General features: G+C 33.1%; 1 non-coding gene across 1 annotated transcript; it reads left to right on the plus strand.

The window, feature by feature from the left end:
- Positions 1 to 5,493: 5,493 nt before the first annotated feature.
- Positions 5,494 to 5,565, plus strand: TRNAH-GUG (transfer RNA histidin (anticodon GUG)). The gene has a single exon. It is a non-coding gene; the product is annotated as a tRNA-His (tRNA).
- The last annotated feature ends 714 nt before the right edge of the window (positions 5,566 to 6,279 follow it).

A 6,279-nucleotide genomic window follows, 5' to 3' on the forward strand; every position in this document is an offset into this window, starting at 1 on the left:
ATGTTATCTTCGCCATCGGCTGATTGGATGGTTATTTCCTTAACCAAACAAAAAAAAAAAAAAAAAAAAAAAAAAAAAAAAAAAAAAAAAACAAAAAAAAAAAAAAAAAAAACAAAAAAAAAAAGGGGAAATTAAATCAAAAAAACAGCACAACAAACCCAATAGTTTGGTTCCATCCCCAAACAAATTATAATAACCCTTGATTGATCTGTTTGAACCGTCCAATTGACCTTAGTCCTTGGGGGGAACTTCACTAACTCTAGCAAGGGCAGGCCCGACCCCTCTAGCCTTAGCTATGCCAAGCCTAGTCTTATTGCACACCAGCCCAACCACTATGGTGGCCTGACCTGTTCTCTTACCGTTACACGAGCCTCCAATTCCATGCGCTCAGCTTTGTCCATGGTCGAGGCGGATGGTGCCCTTCGTCTGGATCTCGTGAACTTTGGTGTTGCTTTATAATTCTCGCTCGAGGTTGCAAACCTTTGCAGCTTGCACGAGCTTATGTCATGTACTTGGCTTGTTAAATAGGTTGAGCTTATTTCCCTCTAGCCTGAGCAATGTCGAACCTGGTCTTATTGTGGACCAGCCCAACCAATGGGTGGCCCGCCCTAGTTCCTTTCCACTACATTAGCGATGGCGTATCTTGAAAAAGGGCCATGCCAACGTGTTTAAGCCTTCTAACAAGCCCCAAAACATTTCATATGGTAAAAATTGATATTCAATGTACACATGGGACCTTTCCATGGAATTGGCCCCATAAATTGAATGGTTTGTGACTGAAAAATTCCTTGTATATCATGCCACTAATAAAGTCTTTCACCTCTAACCAAATGCCAAAATTAGTAATCAATTAGGTCCAACACAACTGTGTAGAAAAGCATTTCAGCAGCAAGTGTGTTAAAAATTAAAATAAACTTCCATTGAACATATTATCTAAAAATTTAAGTGACTAATCTAGATCATAATTGCTTTTCGCCATATCCTCATTGACATTGTCAGGAACTATTCTTGAATGACTTAATTTTTATTTGAAGGGGCCATCCATTCATTATTGCTTTGTGGTTGGATTTGTCTATTAACCAATTCTTGTTATTAGCGATCGTAAATGAGCTTCCTCCTATTCACGACAACTCTTTTTTTTTTTCCACCCATCGCACACTAGAATTTATGTTAAGTACCATAAAGGACAGGACCTTATGAGATCATTTTCAAAGAATTAAACATTTAATTAGAATACTTGACCTTTCATTGCATGACTCAGGCTACTTAGAAGAAGTTAGAAACGGTTTCTGCAACAAAAATCATGTTGGTTACATCAACTTTGTCCATGCTCAAATTTCTAACTTGAATTTGAAATTTGTGCAACATTGACACATTTCGCAGAAATTTTCTCAAGAATCAATGGGGATTAGCTACCCTAGTCCTTTTTGACAATAATTGGTATAACATTTATATACTTCCTTAAGGATCTCAAGGAATTGAGTTTAGATCGTAAGGCCCAGTTGAGTGCGAATTTCAGTCTCTCCACCTTAATAAATGGATTTCCTACCAAAAAAATCTAGATATTGGTGGTAATAGAATTAGCGGTGAGATACTATTTGGCAGCACTTGATCTTTCTAATGTTATCACATTTCTGGAATTTTCATTACCTCTGATTACTCCACAAGCATCATTGTAAGTACTTGATCTTCACTCAAACATGACACATGAATTTCACTGATCAACTCTATGCTCACTATTTTATTTTGAATCTATCAAAATAATGTTTGTCTTGGCCAACTCATCTTGTTCCTGATTTTTTCTGCATTTATTTTGGCCTTGAATTTAGCCTTGATCCGACCTTGATTTAACCCTAATCGGACCTTATGTTTATACCCATAATTTAACCTTAATATTGTTCTTCATATTAACCTTGGTTTAGGCTCTAATCTTGATCTTGCGTCATTTCAACCCCATGACTCGACTTCCTTTTTATTTTTATTTTTATTTTTTTCTTGATTTTTTATATCAAATTTAATAGCGACTCGGAAGTTTTATTGCTTCATTAATTTCCATATGTAAGTTAGATGATTCAAATTTAAGGACATGTAAGATTATGATTATTATTATTATTATTATTATTATTATTATTTATTATTATTATTATTATTATTATTATTATTATTTATTTTTATTTTTTTATTTATTTTTAAATTTTTTGTTATGCATTTAACTTGAGATATTATTGATATGAGATTTAACAAAGACATAAACAATCGTTATTAGCTCGGAGGTTCCATTCTTTCTTTACAAATGATTTAGATTTAACATCAGAAATGATTATGGAAGTTTGTGTCTCCGTTGTGCATCTTGTTGATATATTATTATGTCAAATTTAAGACATGAACGACAATAATAGCTCCAAAGTTTTTTTTCTCTGTGATTCTTATATAAAATTTAAATAACAGTTCAGATTTGAAAATTTTATTGTTCAATTGGCAACTCATTTACAATTAGCTGAGATATTTTTATTTCAGATTTGTTACTGCCAATGCTAGACTTTAGAGGGACTAGGCCAATCAAGGCTTGATTGGCTTGGCTAATCAGGGTTCAAGGATAAAAATTTTAGGCCCTAAGCCAAGGTCACAACAGAAATAAACTTAGTACCAGCATTCTGGGCTGGGATTTTATTTTGAAAGACTCGACCCAGCCCAGCCCAGCCCAGCCCGTCTTTGTAGCAGCCTCAACTCTCAAGTTCATTATGTTCATATATCAAATTATTAACAGATCAAATGCCTTCACCATCAATCGGAATACAAATTACTCTCCATTGATGGGCCCACTCAAAAGTAGAACAATTTATATATGAAAGCCTACAAGTTAAGCCAAGCCCAAGAATCGGCATATGGATCGCTGTCCACAACTATAACTAATAAAGGCCTAAGTTGAGCTAATGGAAAATACATCAATTAAAACAAACTTAACAAAAAAAAAAAAAAAAAGGCCTATAAATTAATTTAAACAACTAAGAATATTTTTTGGACAACAAATCTCAAAGATTCAAGCATAAAATAAATTGGGCTTTGCGTAAAGGTGGGTAATATGCACCCCTATATTCCAAGATAGGAGATGATTTTCTTGATCCAGTAATATTCAATTGTCAATCCATGTTAGGTTTGGTAACAATTACTGATCTCAAAATGAGATTAGAAGGCGTATTATACTATTATATTATTATATGAAAGCATGAATTTTTTTTGTGGTAAATCTTTTTTATATTTTTTTCTAATATTATATTTTGTAGATTAATTTCTTTGTTATTTTATTTATTTTCTTATAAATTAGTATCCTTTATATTTTTCTTTTTATTTCAATGTTTAAAATCAAATTGGTAAAGAATTTTTTCATAAAAAAGAGAGTAAAAAATACTATTTGTTTTCTTTATTTTTTTCAATCTCAAACAACCTTACCTATATGAACCACAAATTAAAGTCTTTGATTAAATAGGAAAGAGATTTTCGCTAGAACTGAGATATACTATTTTTCTTTTCAATCTCCAAAAATTTTTTCCTTAACTGCAAATAGAAACCTTTTTTTCTATTTATTTTTTTAATTTTTTCTTTGAATGTATATAATCGAAGTTCAAATTAAAAAACAAATTTTCCGTAGAAACCTCAAATCAGGAAATAGATTTTTTTGAGAAGAAGAATAATAGAAAATAGGGTAAATATCACTTACCTCCCCTCTTAACTGGATAAATAGCATTTACATCCCCTCTTAGTTGAATAATATCACTTACCTAGCAAATATATCAAACACTCCCCTCTATTAACTTTCTGGGTTAAATTTAACTTTTAACCGTTAAATATTTTTCTAAAACCCCAAACTACCTTGACTAAAAATATTTTTTATTTTAAACCTTAATTTATCGTAATCACTCTAATAGTTAAAATATTAAATCATCCTCATTTAAAATAATTGTTAAAAATCAAAACACCATATTTAAAATTCAAATTTCTTTCTTTCTTTCTTCATTCATGAGAATCTTGAACAATGGGATTCTAATTCACTTGGTGGAAGCCATCGTTATCCTCTTTTCCCCTTTCAGTAAATACTATTATCATATGTTGTCTCCTTTTGCAATTCCAAGTTACAAATTGACTGATAGTGGTTTCTCTCTCTTTGAATATTGACAGATTCTCCGACTTGCGACATTGGTTGATCACTAATACGAGCTTAGGAATTAATTGATCCAACCAAGAAGGAAACTTCATTTGAGTTTTATATTAGTTGCAATCTATTTGTTAATGATCAAATATCCAAACCGGACCGACCATGGTTCGATTTGACCAATACTCAATCTAATGAGCCGGTCAAATAGAGTTGATGGACGGTTCGACCATAACGGACAACCATGGAGATCAATCAAGAACGATCGGATTTCCAACCATAACAAACTACCGAACAGATAAGGTTAAGAGGTTATCCAGATAAAAAAGTCCTGAGTGTACTCATCAGCAAGAGTCTAAGCAGGACTCAATCTTCAGCAAGAGTTTGAGCAGGACTCGATCACTAAAGGGCATGTAAACATCTTGGAATCTATATAATTAGATCTAAGGACGAGAAAAGGGAAGCAAAATCATTTAATAATTGGATTGGTTGTAGGAAGAGAGTTATTCTGGAGAAAAAATAGATATTCTAAGTTCATTTATAGGTTTATGAAATCCAAGCTAAAAATAAGGTCAAGGAAAACCAAATGCCACAAATAGAAGGAAATGAATCAATGTCCACAACCTGGATAGATTAGATTCATTACTGCACTAAACAAAAAAAGTCCCCCTTTTGTAAAAGTTTTGCAACTACTATCATCATAAAAGTCAATACAAAATCTCAAAGGGTGTTTTGTAAATAAAATTTTATGTTCTTATTGGCAATTTTTTTATTATGTTTTATTTGTTTATTTTTTTTAAAGTAACATTTCCATTGCCAAGAGTTAAACCTAGGTTTCCTGGGTGAAAAATTAGATATTCTAACTGCGACAACAGATTGGTAATTGTTTGTATTCATTATTTTTTTTCTTCTTTTCATTTATGCAACGAGAGTTTGATGTTTGGCAATGTCCTACTAAGAATTTCTTTGATTTCTTTCAAAAACTCATCATCATCATTATACACGTCAACAAGAATTTCTTTAGATTTCTTCCAAAATGTGAAACTGGATGTATCAATTAAGAACAGCAAAGATAAAGACATTCCGATTGGGCTGAATTAAAATGGAAAAATTCCTGCACGGTGAAAATGTTATAAAAAATGCTTCAGCTGAGAACCCTTCTTGAGCCTGATATTTTTCAATTAAGCAAAATTATTTAGTTATCTGTTATCCGCAAAATAAAATTTCTTTGGTGTTCACCAATACTTTCTTTCCACATTTTGGCCTTTGGGGGCCTATCCCCGGGATGTTTAGTTAGAGATTTACATGTGATTACTTATAAAATTTTAATTATATAACATCTTGTGGCTGTAGTTTAGTGGTGAGAATTCCACGTTGTGGCCGTGGAGACCTGGGCTCGAATCCCAGCAGCCACAATGCTTCCGACCTTAGCTCAGTTGGTAGAGCGGAGTTCCAACTGTAGTTGGAGAATACCTAACAGGTGATCCTTAGGTCGCTGGTTCGAATCCGGCAGGTCGGAATTTTTTTAGGGCTTTACCCGGACCGCAATTCTTGACGTGGATCCGACCCCTTCTCCTCGTCTTAGGAAGCTCCTTTCTTTAATATAAAGAAGGCTCGAAAGCAAGCGTAACGGAGCCCAACTGAGCCCAACTAGCTCACTACGACAACGAACAAGAACGACTACGCTATGAGTGCTCGCAAAGTTTCACCCGCAAAAGTCTAAGTAGGACTCAATCTTCAGCAAGAGTTTGGGCAGGACTCGATCACTAAAGGGCATGTAAACATCTTGGAATCTATATAAATAGATCTAAGGACGAGAAAAAGGGGAGCAAAATAAGGGGAGCAATTTAACCAATCAATTTATTAAATGATTTTGCTCCCCTTTTTCTCGTCCTTAGATCTATTTATATAGATTCCAAGATGTTTACATGCCCTTTAGTGATCGAGTCCTGCCCAAACTCTTGCTGAAGATTGAGTCCTACTTAGACTTTTGCTGATGAGTTATTATAATCATAAAAGTCAATACAAAATCTCAAAGGGCGTTTTGTAAATAAAATTTTATGCTCTTATTGGAATTTTTTTTATTATGTTTTATTCGTTTATTTTTTTAAAGTAACATTTCCATTGCC

This window comes from Hakea prostrata, chromosome 11 (genome assembly GCF_041222555.1).
Source record: "Hakea prostrata isolate BN-2017 chromosome 11, UWA_Hpros_2, whole genome shotgun sequence".
Classification (NCBI taxonomy): Eukaryota; Viridiplantae; Streptophyta; class Magnoliopsida; order Proteales; family Proteaceae; genus Hakea; species Hakea prostrata.